Source organism: Lagopus leucura, unplaced genomic scaffold (genome assembly GCF_019238085.1).
Source record: "Lagopus leucura isolate 7727_CA_CO unplaced genomic scaffold, USGS_WTPT01 Super-Scaffold_54, whole genome shotgun sequence".
Lineage (NCBI taxonomy): Eukaryota > Metazoa > Chordata > Aves > Galliformes > Phasianidae > Lagopus > Lagopus leucura.
In genome coordinates, this window is record NW_024962251.1 from 4,948,129 (window position 1) to 4,968,777 (window position 20,649).

The window sequence follows — 20,649 nt, forward strand, 5'->3', positions numbered from 1 at the left end:
TGGCAGGCTACACTGCAGGACTGAGTTTTGGCTTTTAACCTATGGCCCTTCAACAAAGGCTGAATCCTTAAATAGATGGTGGCTCCCTACCCATCCATAGGGCATAATTTCTCTCAACACACAAACTACCTGTGAGTTTTATTTCCTTCCTTATTTCCTTTACTTCATTCAGACCAGGTGGAAGCTTTGCCACATACAGTTCTATAGAGGGGATGTATAAAAACATAACCACAAGAATGGAAGATGCAGAATTTGCTATGCTCTATTATCTAGGCTTAAAAACTTCCTTCCTCCAACTCTGAAACAAAATAACACTGTTATAATCAGAATTCTAAAGAGAAGTGATTGATATCAGTTGTACTTTATCAGAGAAAAAATTGATTATCACTAAGGAAGATATATATATATTTACTCTGACATCAAATTTTGCCTTTAACTTTCTAGAAAACAAATTAAAGCTGATGGAATTACGCTGGTTTGAGTCATTTGACTAAGCTGTAAGAACAAGTCATCAGCATTTGTAGAAACAGAAGGTTCGTTTGTACTTCTCAGTAGTGCTCTTCATTTTATCTTTGAAAGCAAAAATTGTTTCATTGCCATTGCTACTATGATGACTATCTGCATTACATGTTAGGTGAAATAGATTATTGCTTTCCTCGATCTCAACTAGAAACCAAACAAAATAATAAAAAATATCTTTAAGTATCTACAGCTAATTTCCTTGTCTTGAAGAAAGCAGGTTAATTTCCTTGGATAACAAAATACATATATTTTCTAAAGTTCAATTTGAAAAGAAAAATATCTGATCTTCTGCATGCTGTTACAGAACCATGGAATCAGGAGCTGGAAGGGACCTCAAGAGATCATCAAGTCCAAGCCCCCTGCTATGACAAGTTGTACAGGTAAGCATTCAGCCAGGTCTTGAATATTTCCTATGAAATAGATTCTATAACCTCTCTGGGTAACCTGTTCCAGTGCTTAGTCACCTTTACCATATAGCAGTTCTTACACGTATTTACACAGAATTTCCTATGTTCAAGTTTTAGGCCATTATTCCTTGTCCTACTATGCACCACCAAGAGGAGCTCAGTCTCATCCATTTGCCTTCCATCTCATAAGGGAGATGCACCAGGCCCTTTATCATCTTTGTGGCCCTCTGCTGGACTCCTTCTAGGAGATCCCTGTCTTTTTTGAACTGGGGAGTCCAGGACTGGACACAGTAGTCTAAATGTGGTCTCACCAGAGCAGAGTAGAGGGGAAGGACCACCTTCTTTGTCATGCTGGCCACACTCTTTTGAATGCCCCCTAGAATACCATTGTCCTACGTGGCTACAAGGGCACACTGCTGGCTCATGGCCAACCTGTAGTCCGCCAGAACACCCAGGTCACAGAATCACAGAATTGTAGGGGTTGGAAGGGACCTCCAGATATCATCGAGTCCAACCCCCTGCCAAAGCAGGTTCCCTACAGCAGGTCGCACAGGTCGGCATCCAGGCAGGTCTTGAACATCTCCAGAGAAGGAGACTCCACCACCTCCCTGGGCAGCCTGTTCCAGTGCTCCGTCACCTCACTGTAAAGAAGTTCTTGCGCACATTTGTGTGGAACTTCCTATGCTGCAGTTTATGGCCATTTCCCCTTGTCCTGTCTCCACTCACCAATGAAAAGAGTCCGGCCTCGCCATTCTGCCCCCCACACCTTAGGTATTTATAGACCTGGATCAGGTCCCCTCTCAGTCTCCTTTTCTCAAGGCTGAACAGACCCAGTTCACTCAGCCTTTCCTCATAGGTCCTTCTCCACAGAGCTCCTCACCAGCAGTTCATCCCTTAACCTGTACTGATGCATGTGGTTATCCCTCCCCAGGAGCAAGACTCTACTCTTGCTCTTGTTAATCCTCATAGAATTTCTCCCTGCCCAACTTTCCAGGTATTACTGAAGGTACAGCCTTCTGGTGTATACAGCCTTCTGGTGTGTCAGCCACTCCTCCCAGCTTTATATCAGTGAAGTTTTCCTGAGAAGAAAGTAGTTTATACTTGTGGGCTACATAAATTACTGACCTTAACAGTTCTAGATAAACAAGATCATGTATTTTACACATAAGGAAGATACACATACCTATTCTATGTCTCTGGATCATCTTTTTCCAATCCAGATGAAGACTAACTTGAGATTCATCCATTTCAGATAGGGAGTGAACAGCTCGTTTTGATATTTTTATCTATTGCTTATGCCTCCACAGTTTTTAAGCGGCATCCATATGGAAACAAGGCCACTTTGCTATAAAGATTAATTATGCAGTAATACAGTCCCAGGAACATTGATGTAAACCAGCCACTAGAGTGAAACAATCAATCTTGTGAATCAAATAGAAACATAAATACAGAGATAATTAATAATTTAATTTCTTCCAAATGTACAAGGCACTTCTGGGAGCTACAAAGATCCTGCACCACCAGGTGTACCTGGCATTTTCCAGTATTTCAGTGCAGCAAACTGAAACAGCATTAGATTAAGAGTTTGATGTACAAGCAAAATAAATGTTTATTTAGTTGATCTTGTTAGCAGAATGGATTGCTACGTGGTGGATGTGAGAAATTTCATAGAATCATAGAATCACAAGGTTGGAAACAACCTATAAGATCATTTAGCCCAACCTCATCACCATTGCCACCACAACACTAAGCCATATCACGCAGCTCCTCATCCAGACTCCTCTTGAACACTGCCAGGGACGGCGACTCCACCACCTTCCTGGGCAGCCATTCCAGTGCCTGACCACTCTCTGAGAGAAAAAGTTTTTCCTCCTGTCCAACCTAAACCTCCTCTGATACAACTTGTAGCCATTACCCCATGTCCTGCTCGTTGCCTGGGAGAAGAGGCCAAACCCCCCCTTCACCACAACCTCCCTTCAGGATGTTGTAGAGTGCAGTGAGGTCTCCCCTGAGCCTCCTCTTCTCCAGACTGAACAATCCCAGCTCCTTCAGCCGCTCCTCATAAGACTTGTGCTCCAGACCCCTCACCAGTTTCGTTGCCCTTCTCTGGACACGCTCCAGGACCTCAACATCTTTCCTGTAGTGAGGGGCCCAAAACTGAACACAGTACTCGAGGTGCGGCCCCACCAGAGCTGAGTACAGGGGGATGCTCACCTCCCTGCTCCTGCTGGCCACACTATTTCTAATGCAGGCCAGGATGCCGTTGGCCCTCTTGGCCCCCTGGGCACATTGTCGGCTCATGTCAGCTCATGTCGGACAACACCCCCAGGTCCCTTTCCTCCTCACACTCATCCAGCCATTCAGCCCCAAGCCTGTAACGCTGCATGGGGTTGTTATGCCCAAAGTGCAGGACCCGGCACTTGGCCTTGTTGAACCTCATCCCATTCACCTCAGCCCAGTGGTCCAACCTGTCTAAATCCCTCTGCAGGGCCGCCCTGCCCTCAGGCAGATTCACACCACCTCCCAACTTGGTGTCATCTGCAAACTTACTGAGGGTGCACTCAATCCCCTTATCTAGGTCATCAATAAAGATATTAAACAAGATGGGCCCAGTACCTGGGGGACACCACTTGAAACGGGTAGCCAGCTGGACTTCACTCCATTCACCACTACCCGCTGGGCACGGCCCTGTGGCTAATTCCTTTCCCATGTATTGAGCATGTACAAGCTCTTGCTGGGTGGTTCCTCAGCAGATTTCAGGGCTGTCGCTGCACTTCACATCAACATGACCTAGAAAGAAAGGAAGGCCAAGTCATCCAAGGCCATCATCAGAGCTGTAACCTTCATTGAGATCTCCTGTTTCCCTAAGGTTGTCCTAAATATAAATCCAACTTTATTGAGCCTTGCATCAAGCTTTATTTTCTTCACATTTTGTCAAAACAGATTATCAAAACTTTTTCTACAGTAAGGTCATGATGTTCTTAATGATGGATGAATGAGAAGCACAGCCTGGGATCAATTGTTTAGAAGAACAATATTTGAAAATGCAGGAATGTTGAGTCATTTTGATTGCTGACTGCTGGAGAAGATAATGAATACATTAGATCCTAAATCATTTCACTGGACAGCAATTGTCAACTGTTATTTTTTTCTGAGGATCACATTATTTGCCAAATGTTTTCGCTTAGCTCTTCCAGACTGATGATTGCTGTGAATAAAATATGGTTTGAAGTGTCCTGGAGCAGTTAGTGCTATATTCACATTGGTTGACTAAATAGTCTTGCTAGAAAACAACTCCATTGTTGTGAGGAACAGGAGGGACAAAATTCAGTCCTATAGAGGAATTCTCTTACAGCTCCTCTAACAGAATTTTATAGTGCCTGATTTTGTAATAATATTGCTCCATCTATGGCATTAAGTTAACATAGTTGTAGGAGAAATTATGTAATTGAACAAAAAAAAAATTATTTCTTCTTGCTGCTATAATGGTTAGATATGAGCAACATATTTCTTTTCCTTTTTCACCACGCAGCCCTGAAAGTATGTTCACTATTAGCTGTACATTCTCTCCATGTGGAATTTTGACTGAATTCTGCGATGACTTGTCACCTGGTCATCTCCCACAAAACAAAATATGCTTATTACCTTGTATCTTTCTCCTCCCTCAAAGCTTAATGCAGAAATTTCCCAGGTTTACTAGCTCTTCTGTAGCTGCCACTATAGCTAGAGTTAGTTTATCCCTCATTGTTGCTGTGAATCACAAAGAGTGTTTGATAGCAGAGTGCTGAGAGTTGATGTTCTTCTAGATTCCTCATCAAACATATCCTGTACACATATCTGAGATTGCTGTGACCCAAATGCAGTACCTTGCACTTGACCTTGATTAATGTCATTGGGTCCACTTTTCAAGCCTGTCCAGGTCCATCTGGCTGGGGACTTTCCCTCTATTGTGTCAATTGCACTGACGCTTGGTGTCATGAGCAAACTTGCTGAGTGCGCACTCTATCTCACTGATAAAAGTTTTCAAACAGTACTGGCTCTAAGAAGTACCTCTGGAGGACATCACTCATCACTAGCCTCCACCAGAAGATGGAGCCATTGATAGCTCTGTCTGCGACACTCAACTCATCTTTTATCCAGTTTTGCCCATTCTCAAATCCATATATTTCCAATTTAGAGATAAAAATGTAATGTGGGATTATATAAAAGGCCTTACAGAAGTCCAGGCAGATCTACTTACACCATCATCCCAGCATAGAAAGCTACTAGATTGGTCTACCGTTGGTGAAGCTGCGCAGGCTGACTTAGAGAACCTGCTTATCCCTCATGTACCTTAACATGTCTTCCAAGAGGACTCCATGATCTTCCCGGGCACAGAGACGAGGCTCACCAGCCTGTAGTTCCTCAGATCTTCCATTCAACCCTTCTTAAAAAATGGAGCAATGTTTCCCTTTTTCCAGCGTCCAAATACTTCACCGACAGCCACAACTTATCAAATATGATGGAAGCGGCTTGGCATCCACATCAGCCAGCTCCCTCAGGATTCTGGGATGTATGTCATCTGACCACATAGACTTGTACACATTCAGTCTCATGAGGTGGTCTTGAACTTGCTCTTTCCTTACAGAAGAAAGAATTTTGTTGCCCCAGCTCCCACCTAAGGTTCAGAGATCTTTTGAAGTTTTGTATGAACAGTTTGAGATATCTTACAGGATGTTTTCTTCAGATTTGCTAAATGTGTTGTATGTATGAATAACCTCTCTAAAATGTTTCAATTTTTGCCTGCTCAGAAATGACTTGAATATCCCAGAGATCTTTGGAAATCATCAAAGTATACTTACTACTGTGAGCAATGCTCATGTTTAATAGACAAGGCTCAGGCAGAATTCACTATGAATCACAATTTACTTCATGCTTTTGCAAGAAGGGGCAACCTTAAGACAAACACGTGTGCACAACTGGAGAGATGCAACAGTTTATATTTCTTACTTCCTGGCATGAATTTCCTCCTATTTCCTTATTGGTTGAGTACTCCATGGTTTAAAGCTTATCTGATGCTTCTAGTACCTTTGGCAGGTGTCCCACTCCTGTTACTGCTTGGTTAACCTCTCTGTGCTCTCCTCCTATTCTTGTTTAGTTTTTACCTATTATGGTATGCTGGGATAATCTCTCACAGTTAACCTTCTCCTCTGGCTATCATTCAAACTGAGGAATCATAGAATCATAGAATCACCAAGGTTGGAAAAGACCTTCAAGATCATCCAGTCCAACCGTTCACCTATTCCCAGTAGTTCCTACTAAACCATGTCCCTCAACACAACATCCAGTCTTTCCTTGAACACCCCCAGGCTCGGTGACTCCACCACCTCCCTGGGCAGTCCATTCCAGTGCCTGACCACCCTTTCTGAAAAGTAATACTTCCTAATGTCCAGCCTGAATCTCCCCTGCCGTAGCTTGAAGCCATTCCCTCTGGTCCTATCTCTAATGACACGAGAGAAGAGGCCGACCCCCAGCTCACTACAACCTCCCTTCAGGAAGTTATAGAGAGCAATAAGGTCTCCCCTGAGCCTCCTCTTCTCCAGGCTGAACGTTCCCAGCTCCTTCAGCCTCTCCTCATATGGCCTGTGTTCCAGACCCCTCACCAGCTTTGGAATAGATTCACACCAGTATGTCTCACATAAAATGCAGGTCTTCTATTTTGCAGCCAGGAATTTATCTTGTTTCACAACTCTGTGATGTCACTTTGAACCTTCATGGAATCATAACATCTTATTGTTGTACAAAAACAACATCTACTTCTGCACCCAGAACAAAACCACACAACAATCTACTACTGCACCTTCTGGCACTGGTAGTTTCTGCAACATGTAGGAAGTATTTGATTTGGAGAACTTTCTTGTGCAAAGAGCTACAGGTAGTGCTCAAGTGGATTGCTACCAGGATGTACCCATGTATAATCAAGATGTTATAATTACAATATAATTGTATAATCAATAGATATCAAGATGTTATAATTACAATATAATAAAGAGAATTAGGCAAAGTAAACAACGATCACAAAAGAGAATTAGTGGAAGAGCTTACCCTACAGCTGAGCTCACCAGAAGACACCAAGAGGGGTGATCTCCAGAAGAGATCCTTCCCCTCTGGTAGCCAGCTCTTAAATAGGTCCAGGAGGGGTGCAGCCAGGCTCCACCCCTTCCGGCAGCACAGCTGAATTGCCTTCACCTGTGCTCCTCTGACTGACTCATGGCTTGCCTCAGGTGATCAATCAGAGGTTCAGGCCGTGACTCAGCACTTCCCATACAACCCATTCCAGCCCTCACATAAATAGTTATTGCTCACATTCCCTTGACCTTTGACCCCTTTGAAGCTCATTATGCGTTTTGTTATTTCACTGCCAGCCTTCTATAAATGCTAAAGACCTGTACTGAGCTCTAGTGCATATAACGTTGTAGACTTTCTGTTCAGACACTTCCAGTAAACAGTGTAGTAGTTTGTATCACAGTGAGTTGATGGAGATGGAAACAAATAGCCTGGGTTTCCCAAAAACATTGCAAGAGAGAAGCAAGTATATAAGCATCTGCTGTGAACAAAACACCCTAGCAGACAGTAGAAATGAATACAATTAACAGTATGTGAGGAAATGTAAATTGAATCCAACACAAAAGGTGTTGTAAATCAGTTTCCTATATAGCGCTGCCAACTCTTAACTGAGTGTGAAATATGGGTTTTGTGAATTAGCTGTTAAATGCAAAGAGAGCTTCTGTCCTTGTTGTATCTGAGAACAACAGCAGGAATAGACAGCCTACTTTACTTCTGTACTTATTTCAGTTGAAGAAATGTATGCAAGAGACAGAAAATATACTCTTCAGTTGTTAGAAAGGATTTGTTAAATAAAACATAGGTATGGAGAGAAGTCTGGACTCTTCTAGCCAATAGACAACTGATGGGAAAGGGGGTCAGGAAATGGGATGAGCTGTCATCTCTAATTTTTTAGGATAGTATCTTGGTGTGACTGGACCATCTAATGTGAACAAGAGGTGGGGAAATGAGTCCGTGAAAACAACACACAGAAATAGGAGACAGAATGAAAACAATGAGAACTATTGAAATACATAATGCTGTGAAGCAGCCAAGGAAATTAGCCAGTTATTTTGTTAACTGAGCCTTTACTTTAATACCTGCTGTCAGAAAAGTCCTCCTGCAATACAGATTTCCTTTCTTTCTGAAGTTCATACTCGTGAAGGAAACCTCTTCAATCTTTGTATGTTTTTGTTTGTGGCCATATTTCAGCATTTCTGCTCATTCCCAGGAGTATCATCCTTTGAAATACATTTACCATTTTTAGAAGAGGAAGTGGAAAAATTTGAAGTTTTTCTTTTGATCACCTTGAGGCAATTTTCATAATGAATTACTTAGAATGCTCTGCTTTAGATAATAATTAGAATAAACAAACTAAGTTAATGAAAATAATTTAGCAATGTAAACTCTCTGAAGAATTCGGGGTAATAGTAAACTGCAATTAAAATTTAAAAGAGCTTTCTTGTGTAGAGAACTAAATAGAAATAAGGTGTACCTGAATGAGGAGGCTTTTTGAATATTGGTCAAGGCAGAAATATCTGCAATTATTGAGCAGGTGTTCGGCAGTCCTGGTGCCCATACATTGCTCTGGTGAGTGGGAAGGAGCCCAGAAGGAGGACAGTCACCCCTGCTGCTCTGAAGATTGTACACTCTTTCTCTATGGAGGGAAATGACTCTATAGAGCAAAAATGAAGGATGAACAGATTTCAACAGCAGGCGTAACTGTGACTAAAAGGTGCGTATGTATGTATGTCATCTCATCCATGTCATTCTGTTCATGAAAAAAAGCAAACAAACCAAAATATTGGTAAATAAATGTGCAAGTACATAACTCTACAAAACGTGTATTAGTAATTCAAGTAAATTTGCAGTAAGACTCACACAGATTAAACTTTCCTTGGTGTGTTTTGTTAAGTCTGTACTTGAAGCGAGGGAATTTCCAAATGTTTTTCTGCAAAGACAATGCTTCTTGAGCAGACTAGGCATTTGAATGATTTGTTTTATTGTATAATTCCCTGCGTGATTATCAGCTCATCTCATATCAATCATTATTCACCCATTTCTTTTTTTCTAGTTTGATTTTACTTTTCTTACAATTTTTTATTTCTGAGGCCTCTTGTCTTTGAACTGAAATCTATTTCAGTGATTATGTTTCAGTGAAAGAAAATCAAAAGCTCTTCTTCCAAAATTTAAAGAAGATCCTTTTTTTTTTTTTTTTTTTTAAATTACGTAATTGTATAAACATTCATTCATTCAACTCTTACTACATTTTCTGGTTACTTCTCACATTGGAAGGAACAAGATTGAATGACGTTAAGGAAAAAACTAATTTTTTTCTATTTGACTAAATGCTGGTGAAACTGCAAAGATTTCCTGCTGTCACTGAGATTTCCTAATTTTGAATTTATTAATCCATTGATTTCCTCTCAAACAAACTCATGAGCTAGTCTGTCAAATCATAGACATTCTCACAGTCAACATAATCATAGAATCATAGAATGGCCTGGGTTGAAAAGCACCTCAAAAATCATTTAGTTTCAACCCCCCTGCTCTGTGCAGGGTCACCAACCAGCAGACCAGGCTGCCCAGAGCCACATCCAGCCTGGCCTTGAATGCCCCCAGGTATGGGGCATCCACAGCCTCCTTGGGCAACCTGTGCCAGTGCCTCACTACCCTCTGAGGGGAAAACTTCGTCCTAATATCTAACCTAAATCTCCCCTGTCTTAATTTAAAGCCATTCCCCCTTGTCCTATCACTATCCACCCTCGTAATAATGTCTGCAGTTGACTGGATGGAGGCTCAGTTTCTCATCAAGCTGAATAAGCAATAATAGACATGATCTATTTATGTTATTTGTACTTTGCATTGTTTAAGTGGCCAGGCCTGTGCACTCTTTTTGAATGTTATCTCCTACGACCCAGAAGACAAGGTTAGATGGACCCACTGACCCACCAGTTTAACACTTCAGGGCAGTCTTTCAATTTATATTTTTAAAACCATGGCTGGCATTCTTTGAGGAACTGGAATATAAGAAGGACTCCAGTGAAAACAAGGATGGAAGTGACCACAAGTCTGTAATGTGACTTCTAATAAAAAAAGAAGTTGGATATGTATAATGTATTAAAAATGTAGAGTGGCTAGTTGTCCTATGTGGTTTTATGAATTTAGGGAGGTGGAGCTCTCCTTTCTAAGCAATGCAAACTTCTATTGGAATTACTAGTATAAGTATTCAGGATATTTTCATAGTCTTAAACCATGTTTAGCTAACAAGTGTGATGGAATCACATGCTGAAAGAGAAAAGACTATCTACTCATATTTGGTAAATAAGAAACAACCACAATAACTTGCATACTGGAAACACTCATTTTCCTTGGAATTGTTGTTTTGTAAGCCATAAAGGCTACTCAGTCTATTATTTACATTCAGATCTGTGGCACAGTTGAGAGATGCTGATGTGCATTTGCTGCTTCATCTCCTTGGGTGAGATCAGTAGCTCAGATATCTGTTTGCAAACCAAGATACCTATTGGTTTCTGGATCACTGAAGTGGAGGGCGTATACTGGGTCTGGCTAGAATGAAGTTAACTTTCTTCATATTAACCTCCTATGATGCTGTTTTAGGTTTGAGAATAAAGCAGTACTGATGACAGACCAATATTTTGGCTATTACAGAACAATGTTTCTACAGTGCCCAGGCTTTCTCTGCTTCTCCCTCTGTTCCTTCCAGCAAGCAAGATTTGTGTGGGCAAAATGTTGGGTAGGGACCAATGACCCAAATGGACCAAATTGTCCATGCCTTATAATATCCTGTTTAGCAATTAAAAAAAAAAAAAAAAACAAAACAAAACATGTATCTGTGGGAGGGGGAAGGTGGACTTCTGGCCTTCAGCATGCTTGTGGGAGGACATGAGTGATTGTCTTTGCATCACCTGACTTTTGTTTCTCTTTTGTTCACTTACTAAATTCCAAGCACAAGTTTTTATGTTGTTGTTGTTTGTTTGTTTGTTTGTTTTGTTTGTTTTTTTGTTTTTTGCTGTTCTGATTCTCTCCCTTCCCCTACTGGGGTAGAAAGGTAGAGAACAAGCAATATGTTGGATGCATTGTTACTGGCTGGGGTCAAGTGAACACTGGAAACTTGAGCACACTGTGCCTGGGAGTGAGATGAAGCCTCAGCTGAGCTGTTTTTGTTTTTGAGAGATGTACAAACCATGACTGATCTCAGTTGGAGCATAGCTGAGCAATGGATGGGTGAGCTGCTGATGGTATGCACTGCACTTTGCAATGGGATACATTCTTGGACACGACCTGCTAGTGGACTCCAAGAGGGAAAACACACAATGTTTTCAAAACTTATGTTAAAACTATACTGTGGTAAGAAGCAAGAAAACAAACAAATCACCCTGTTGCCGAGTATAAACCGGTTTCCTATAACTCTGATGCATATTTTCAATATTCATATCACTGATTGACTAGCCTGTTCAAACCAGAATTTATGTAAGACTCCCTAAGTCAACTGAGCTGTAAAAAGAACTGTTGCATCTAGGGAAAAAGGCAATTTTTCCTCCTGTATGAGAATGTCCGTGAACATGTAAAGCACATTTCCAGACTTGCTTTTGTCTATGAAGTCCTGTTTTATTTCTATGCCAGCTCTGCACAACGGAGAGCATTACAGCAAACTGTGGAGCCATTCCCACTAGGAGCTCATGATACTATTTCTTTTTTTCTCTCTTTGAGAGCTTATACAATGTCAGAGTGACCCTGAATAGTGTATACTAGCAGGTGTTTGTGTAAGATTGCATGAAATATACATAAGTGCTGTAAAATTTCTGAATAATTATTGCCTACATGGGTAAAATTGCTTTTCTGGGTTGTTTCTCACAGACATATTGGAGAGAAAACTTCAGGGAGCAGCAGAAATAATGAAATCAGCTATTAACATAATGAAATGCGTACATAAAACTTACCTGACTTTTCCAAAGGTACAGGTGAGTCACTGGAGATATATATCAATTTTCCGTGCAACTTTCATGCAGTATCCTGCATGAGGAAGGCTCCAGTTTCTTTCAGGAAGAGCTGGGGACCTAGCAGGAAAGGATGTGTGATACTCTAACTATTGCACAAGCTTATTCAGGAAAAAGAGGAAAGTAATAATAAGACATTCGTAAGAAGGATTCTGAACAAGGAAAAACAGAAATGCACACAAGAGCCAAAGGTTAGGAGACCTCAGAAAACATCTGAGCTTAGTACTGTGATGCAATATTTGTTTTACACCTACAGTTATGCACAGGGACACCAGAGTTCTCAGTTGTTTCTGTTTGTTGTTGAAAAATCAGTATGGCCACAATTCCACTGAGCTGAGTCTTTTGTCATTCATACACATTCCTGTTAATGTACAACATCCCTTGTAACCTGAGAGTTCATCCTCTAAACTCCAGAAGAGCTCATTTATCTGTGTGATAAATGCTGACTTGTAACATTTGTTCAGAATGTGGAGGATGTGGAATAATGACAGGTGAGGAGCTGAAAATTGGCAGATGATGATAAAATTGTATTTATTGTAGTAAGGCTCTGAGTGTTAACCTGGAGCTCATATTAGCTTTTGCCAGCTCACTTTGGCTATAAGCAAAAAAAACCAAAACAATAGTTTCTATCAGTGATGATGACACACGTTTTATTTATTCACTCTTCTGTCATGGTATGGTGGCAGTATGGTGGCCACATGGGCCAGGGCATGCTCCCAGGGTTTGGGCAGGGCCTGGCAGACAAGGCTTGTCCCTGCATTCTCAAGCCAAGGATCAGAGCATGAAGACTTTCTCAGGATTTTCTTGGAAAAGGAGAGAAAAAAATGGGGACATTAATGCTGTGGAGTGGGGAGGGAGTGAAGGGATGAAGGACATGAGGATGTCATATATTCACTGTGTTAAGAGATTTATTTATGATTATGAGGTGAACAAGAAGTTAAAGGGTTTGGGGTCTGGCAGGATGGGCAAAGACTACAGGATAAAAGTTAGAGTCTCCCCGTCCAGTGATCAAGGAACAAAAGAGAAAGGTTTTCTCCTTCTTCTATATCTATCTGTACTGTTGTGCAAACTAAAAATAACTGAGCAATTGTCGATAGAGAACATAGGGTACAAAATACAATCCACGTTCTCCATACTCTTCAACACTGCTGAATATTACCTGCTTCCTAGACAACGTTATGTTTTCGTGTGCATGTATGAGAAAGATCTCCTACTTTCTGTGGCTGTAATTGCCAACTTTTAAGTAGCTATGTCAATAAACATTGCTTTTGGTCAGTGGGTGCTGACATTCTTATGTTCCACAAAAACTGCATGAAGCTGGGCCACGTGATAACATGCATATGTTTGCTTCTTCTGAAAAGTGAAAAGGGGCACACTGTCTCTTCTCTAATGAAAGCAACTAGACCTGGACGTGGTGAACAAAAATATTTGCAGTGGATAAATGCATGTTCTACTGAAGGCATTAAAATAAGTTTCATATTGCTATCAGTCACCCATCCGTGATGAAGATCAACTTGATTGACTCTTACAGACAACAGTACTAGAGGATACAAATTTTCTCCTTGTCTAATCCTTCTTTTCAGCTTTCTGTGACTCTTGATTTTTTTTTTTCTTTCCTCTCACTGATATCATGATTAGGATTTACTGTTCAGGTACATATTTATCTGAAATAACATGACAAAATGTATCTTAACTTCCAAAATGCAGAACTGGTGTTTTTATGAAGAGTTACAGAAAACCTAGGATATTTTTAATTAAAAAAAATGCTAAGTGGATTAGAGAGACCATTAGTTCAAGGAGCCTGCAGTATGTCCAAGCTTCTAATGGTAGGTAAGACCTTTGCAATTAAATGCAGTCTCTCAATCTTTGTATGAACGGACTTGCTTAAAGGCTGTTCTGGAATTAATTCCCATGTGATAACTGCATTATGGATTTATTGTGGTTTATGATTAAGTTCCAGTTTGAAAAGTGATTATTTGATTGCTTGTGTGAAATACAAGTAATGATACTGTGTGCAGCAGATAGGTGGGGTAGAGCAGGAAGGAAATCATGAGGGGAAATGTATTTGGAAAAGTACCATTTTTCTGTGGTCATACATACTCTCCTATAGTGAAGATTAAAAAGGCATTTGTATTTTACTGTCTCAGCACATGGTACATTTAGAAATATGAGCCATCAGAGGACTCATTAGATGAAATCCTGAGCGAGGCAAGTGTGTGTGGAAGATTCCCTGCAGGTGTATGCCTCAAACATGGCACTACTAGTGCCCAGCACACCGCTTTGCTATCTCATTCTGCCAGTGCTGCAGTGACTTGCACCCAGAAATGAGTCTGAAACTTCAGACAAAGGAGTGCAGCTTAGAAAACTCTGGAGATGAGACAAACCTTCAGGAAATCCACAATGTGGGCCAAAACAGTTTGAGTGGTGGAGTCTGACTTGCCAAAGCTTCACTGTTGCTCGCTGTGTAAAGCCTTTGTAACTCCAGAGAACACAGCATCATTGCTACAAGGCCTTTCTATGCAAAAGACAAATTTAATTTGACTCCTCACAATTCCTACATTACGACTCGGGCAAAAAAAGCCCACAAACAGTCAGGAGATTATTTTGTGTCATAAAGTATATATGTGTCATAGATAGCTAATAAGATACCTCCTTGTTTCCAGAATAGGAGACATTCTTGCATTTTAAAAATACCCTTCCTCACAGCTGTCCAAATAGAGGCAACATAAATATAAACAAAGCAACGTTTCCTACCTCTGCTCTCACCTTTGACAAATTCTTCATTCGGTTTTCTGATGAAAGAGTAATATTTCTCATGTGTGGCCTTCTGAACCAGTGAAATCTTGCTGCCTGTAAGGTTTCACATTACTAGAATGATAAAAAGGACTTAAAGATCTTAAAATGCACACACATTCTTTTTCTTTCCCCAGTTTTCTTTAGTTTCTGATTTCAGTTTCACAAATTGCATTATTAGGTACATTAGAGCTCTACAAATATTTAGATTGTTACCTTTCAGTGCTTCCGGATTACTTTGGTTACTTTTATTTTCAATTATATCATTTCGCCTGTGGTGAATGTAACTACTTTTAACATTAAAGCCTCCAGATCAGAATGTATTTCTAAGAAGAGTAAAACCAAAAGATTCAGCTGTACATGTACAAAACTGCAAATGCTTCAAATCTCTGCTTCGATCTGGACTCGCATAGCCCCAGATTGCACACACCAGACCGCTGAGTCAGTTTAGTCATTTATTAAGTCTGCACAGAGTCAAAGGGGACAGGAAAGTTGTTTTTCTTTGCAGTGAAAAGGTACACAACTGTTGCATAGTGGCATCTCTTTAAAAATACAGTGCCATGTGAAGTTAAAGGGAAATGAAAGACCTTTGCCTTCTCAGAAAAGGAGGTTCCTTATGCTTACTTGCCTAAATTTGAAAACTTTAGGAGGAAAATTTAGTTATACAATGCAACTCTTACCATGTCCATTATGTGTGCTATAAGAACAAACTGTATATTTCCCAATGCAAACCTGTTTCCTTGCAGTGCACTCCTGCAGCCCATCCCACTTTCTCTGAGGGACAGATACCTGACCTTCCTCCTTCCTCCTCCTCTTAGGCACAGGACCAATAGCCGTGTCTAAAACTAAAATGAATCCAGAGGAACCACGCTCCAGGAGGGCATGTCTGGGGCTCCGTCTGCAGCAGGCAGGGCCTGGCCAAGCCTGGCTGCTCCTGTCATCTGCACCAGAGTGATGCTTCACTCAAGAAAGAGATTAAAAGTCAAAATGTAGATAGCTTAAGGAGTATGGCCTATTTAACAAGCAACAGCCTCTTGTTTCAGGCTGATCAGCGGCTTCAGTCCATACATGTGAGGTAGAACTGGAAGAAGTGAGTCCACTGTAATCCACATCAGGCATTTACTGATGAAACATGAGTAAACTGTGTCCTCACAGAAGGCCTGTAGCGTGTTGGATTAATGTGAGTAATGATGTCTGGTATATAAAAACTGGAACACGTGAAAGGATGAAGTGTGGTTAATTATTAATCAGAAGTCAGGAAGTTCAATCCAAGGTCAATCTCGAGACAAACAGAAAGGGAATTAAGCACCATTTGATGCACCGTCACAAAAGCTATTCTTTTTAAAAGCCAGTTATGTCAATTAGCAAGTACTGTATGTTCATCTCTGAGAAAATATGATGGGAGATAAAATAACAGCCTTGAGTGGCTTCAGAAAAGTGTATCCCAGGGAGCTGCTGAGTGAATGCAAAAGAGTAAATATCCTTTCCCATAAAGACAGAAATTCACATCCTGATTGCGTAAACTGTCCTAACCGATGACAGATATAATAAGAGAGAAAGAAAGCGAAGGTATAATGGAGGCAAAGTGGTTACACTGCTTGTCTACTGGCCAAAATGTGTTTTGAGGGAGAAACCAGGTACTCCTTGACCGTTATGTGATAATGCAACAAAAATGCTCTTCCTCTGAGTCTAAAATGCTCTGCACATGTATATCAAAAGTATACTCACTAAATTTCCACCAAGAGGAGGTTTACATTATTTAAGTCATAGAAGTGGTTAAAATTTATGTTCAAGTGACCTAAATTCAACCCATTATCTGTGGTCAGCTGTAGCACCTAGAACTGGCCAACAGTGCTGTGTAGGTTTTTAGGCACTGATCTGGTGTCTTGTAGAAGATCCAAGTGGTGGTATTAACCCTCTCTTGGACAGGAAGGAGCAGACCTCTTGTCAAGCAGCAAAGGAAGGGGCTGAAAGCCTGCCTTGGATGCTGTGGAAAACTCTACTGGAAAGAAAAGCACAATGTGGACATCCTTTGTGTCACAGTGTCCACAATGTTGTATTTTATTCCCATACTAAAACAAGAATGGATTTCTTTTTAAATCTTATAAGATATTGTTCATGAAAATTATTCCTCCTTCATTTTCAGTAAATAAGCTTCCATCTTCGTGACATTTTCCCTGATTCAGTTTAAATGTCAGGCTAATAAATAGTATGTGATGGCCTATGCCCTGTTGCTGCAATGGGATAATACTTTCTTAACTCTAGGATTTGAAACCCTGTGATTTCTTTTGGTCTCTGATTCACTTAATCACAACAGCTGTAATGAATGAAAATCTTTGCTGTAAGTCTGGATTGAATCAAGCTTCTGAATATTTTTGAAATAACAGTGAAATCTGGGTTTAAGTCTTTACAAGGTGTTTAAGTCTTTGTTTAGATCTTGTTGGTAAAATATTTCCTAGGCACAAAAGCCATAACTGTTATCTGGTCACAAGAAAAAGCATTGTCCTCAGTAGAAAAAGTGCAACTTTTATTGTAATTATACAAGAATCATGTACAAGGTAACACAGTAGAAAAATGGAACAGTCCTGTAATGAAGACTTGTCTTTGCTGTTTGCCAGTGAAAACATGCTCTCCTATTGCTTCTGCTTAAATTCCCACAGAGGCTGTTACCCCCAGAATCTCATGGTGATAACTGGCACATTTAGCAGCCTAATCCAGGGCAGCCAAATGCAAACAGCTGCAGAATTTTGGCAGAGGGCACAGTGTTTCCCCTCTGCAGGTGTGGGTCAGGCAGGTGCATGTCAGTGATAGAGGGGGAAGCTCATCAGGGTCTGTTCTGCATCGTGCAGATGCCTGAGTGGAGCACAGAAATAGCTTCATTAGGATTTCAAAATCTTCCAGGGAAGAGGATAAAAAGGCACTGCTGCATATAACTGCTTAAAGTAACCTAATGGACTTGACAGGTTCTTTGCAAGAGTGATGCTGAAATAATGTGCCAATTTATAAATGCTTGCTGGAAGGAGAAATGTCATGTCAGAAGGTACTGAGGGATCTTCCCTTTCTTTTCTATCTGCAGTGCAGATATTTCTGCTCTGCCTTTTCATGCCTCATTTTTTTTCAAGCTAGAAAATGCAAGGAGAAAATCAACAAACCTGGGAGAGGCTGAGGAATGTTGTCCACTGGGTAAGAGTAAAGATCAAATACTCAGCAAATAAGCACTTGTGTTGGGTCTGTACCCAGTGGAAATGAGCAGAAACCCCATCTAATTTTGCTGTCCCATGACTGCATGTCCCCGTTTGTGCATCAGCAAGCATATGCTGAGTCAGCAGCACAACTAGATCGGGTGGGGACTCTGCAAAGCATCTTTTCTAAATAGAAGTGTTACGTCTACACAGGTGAAGGGATAAGCATCAATAATGAAGAACTGTTTTTTAGAGTACTAAAAGGAAATAATATTAGGGCAGAAGGCCAGATGAAGTAGGTTTACCACATCTTTCATGGTGTGCTTTTTTAAAAAAAAAAAAGAATGATCTTTGTAAATCAATTTTGTATTGCATGACAAACTTAAACCTCCTGCAGATGAATTACTGCAGTACTACAAGGAGCCATTCTTGGTGTAAAAAAAGAAGGGACAAACGAACTAATACCCCTTTTTATCATTTTTTGGTTGCATAAGGTATCCATTGTGCTTCTCCCCTGCAGAATTCATGCAATCACTGTGCTGAACCTTACTTTCCTCTATAAAGCAGTTGCAAAGCTGCAGAAGAAAATCACTGTGTAAAAGATTTGGATGGTGTAATTTATCACAGTGAAATTGCTTTCATGTGAATTGGAAAGCAGTAGATAGGAGCTGGAGGAAGTCAGGGGCGAGAAAATGAAATGTTAAAAATGAAATATTCGTAAACAGAAAATTGTAAATGCTTTTGAAAGCAAACTGGCAGGCAAGGCTATCAAGGACAGGATTTGAGTCCTAGAATCATCTCTGTTTTTTCTCTTTTTTGTTTTTTATTCTTCCCCTTCTCCCTTATCCCCCCCCGCTTTTCACAGAATTAACTTATTATGGAAAATGTCAGAAAGGCACAACCCCTCCCCTCCCCCCCCACCAGACCTGCTTCCATTTTTTTTCCCATTACTGTTGTTCAGCCAAATGACATGACTGCTGTGCAACTGTAGTCAAACAAGCATAGGATTTTGCTTAGATTCCATTTCAACAACACTGAGCAGGCTATCTTGTTTCCTATCTTGAGCCCAACTTAGGGAGCTGACCTTAAAGAAACCCTTCAGATCAGGCTATTAGTGCAGATTCTTCCCTTAAAAAGTTCATTTAAGAATAAGAAATGGGCTTATGTGGGAGTTTCTACTCATTGAAAAATGCAGTGCCACACAATTAGGAAGAGTGACATCAGTAATTATGTGATTGTGATAGTAGAAGAGATTGTGGTCTGAAGAGCCTTTAAAGGATGTATTTTTTACCCTCAGAGGTTTCTGCTGTGATGACCTGGTGAAAGAGGCAGTTTGCTGCACAGTGGTTGGCATTGCAAGCTTTGGTAGGTTCACATTACATCGTGAAAAATGAAGGATTCCTACTTTCCCTGGTTGGTAATTCCTGTTAAGTCCTGACCCAAATGCACACTTCAGCCTAGGCTTGTGGTTAATCATAGATTGGTCAGTTGGTATTGTACAGATTCCCCTTTACCAGGCTTCCTGCAAACAGAATGTCCATCTATGCTGAGAAACACCTCTTGCAGAAGAAAACAATGATCAGAAGAGAAATAGGGATAATTTTTTACCATTGTCTTTCTTCATTGGTATGGTGATTTATGAGGGAAGTCAACAAAACTCTACCTTGCAGGGGTTTACAGTCATTTCCTTACAGGCCTTACAGACATTTCTTATCTGCAGACTAAACAAGCAGAGGTAAGGAGAAATATATTTTTATATGTATGTTTGCTAGCAAAGGCAAGACAAAAATATCTATGAATTAAAATTAAAATTGGGAAAAAATTAATTTTCCCAGACTCTGAAGACAGGCTGTTCTTTGGTGGATATAGAAGAAGAGTGAAAAAAAGATCAGAGTTGGAAAAGATGTTTCAAAAATTCTCAGGAAGAGAAGGTAGAAAAATCTGAGAAAACTGCCAACTGAAAAAGGAAAATTCAGCAAGGAATCTGATGCGTGGTGAAGTACTGCCACATTACTCGGTTGAGGAAACTTTTGAGAAACGAATTCAGACTGGTTGGAGAAATAACTGTTTGAGATCTATGATGCTTTAGTGAAAGGGAGTTTCCTTTAAACGAAAACAAAATAATGCATATGATGGTTAATGCAGAACTGTATGTGTGCTGTTCAGTAAATACATAGCTCAAAATCCTTCCAAGCTTCCACATCATAGAAGGATAGAATGGCCTGGATTGAAAAGGACCTCAGAGGTCATCTGGTTTCCAGTGCCGCCAACCTCTAGAGCAGGCTGCCCAGAGCCAAAACAAGTTTGTGACAATTAAGTGAATAAGCCCAGCCAACTTGGATTTCAAAAGAAAGAATGACTGTGGAGGAAAATAGATATCTCACATGAAAAACAAGAATTTTTTGCTACTTGGTCCTGTACTTATATACTATATGCTTTTCTTTATGTTGCAGAATTAATAGTTTATAACACAAATTGCTTCTCATCCAGATTTTACAAATTAGGTACACTAGCCATGCAATTCTTCTGTGAGCTAGGAGATATTTTATCTGAAACTCAACATTCCCAGAGATTTTTTTTTAACTAATATTATCACTGCTTGGTATTAAATTTGAGACACCTTAAAGATACTGTCCCTAG

General features: G+C 40.4%; 1 long non-coding RNA gene across 1 annotated transcript; it reads right to left on the reverse strand.

Annotated features, from left to right (window-relative positions):
* Positions 1 to 8,192: 8,192 nt before the first annotated feature.
* LOC122181693 lies at positions 8,193 to 12,090 on the reverse strand. The gene is made up of 3 exons (XR_006179545.1): positions 11,978 to 12,090; positions 8,509 to 8,784; positions 8,193 to 8,254 (listed from the first exon to the last, which is right to left on the reverse strand). It is a non-coding gene; the product is annotated as an uncharacterized LOC122181693 (long non-coding RNA).
* Positions 12,091 to 20,649: the final 8,559 nt, after the last annotated feature.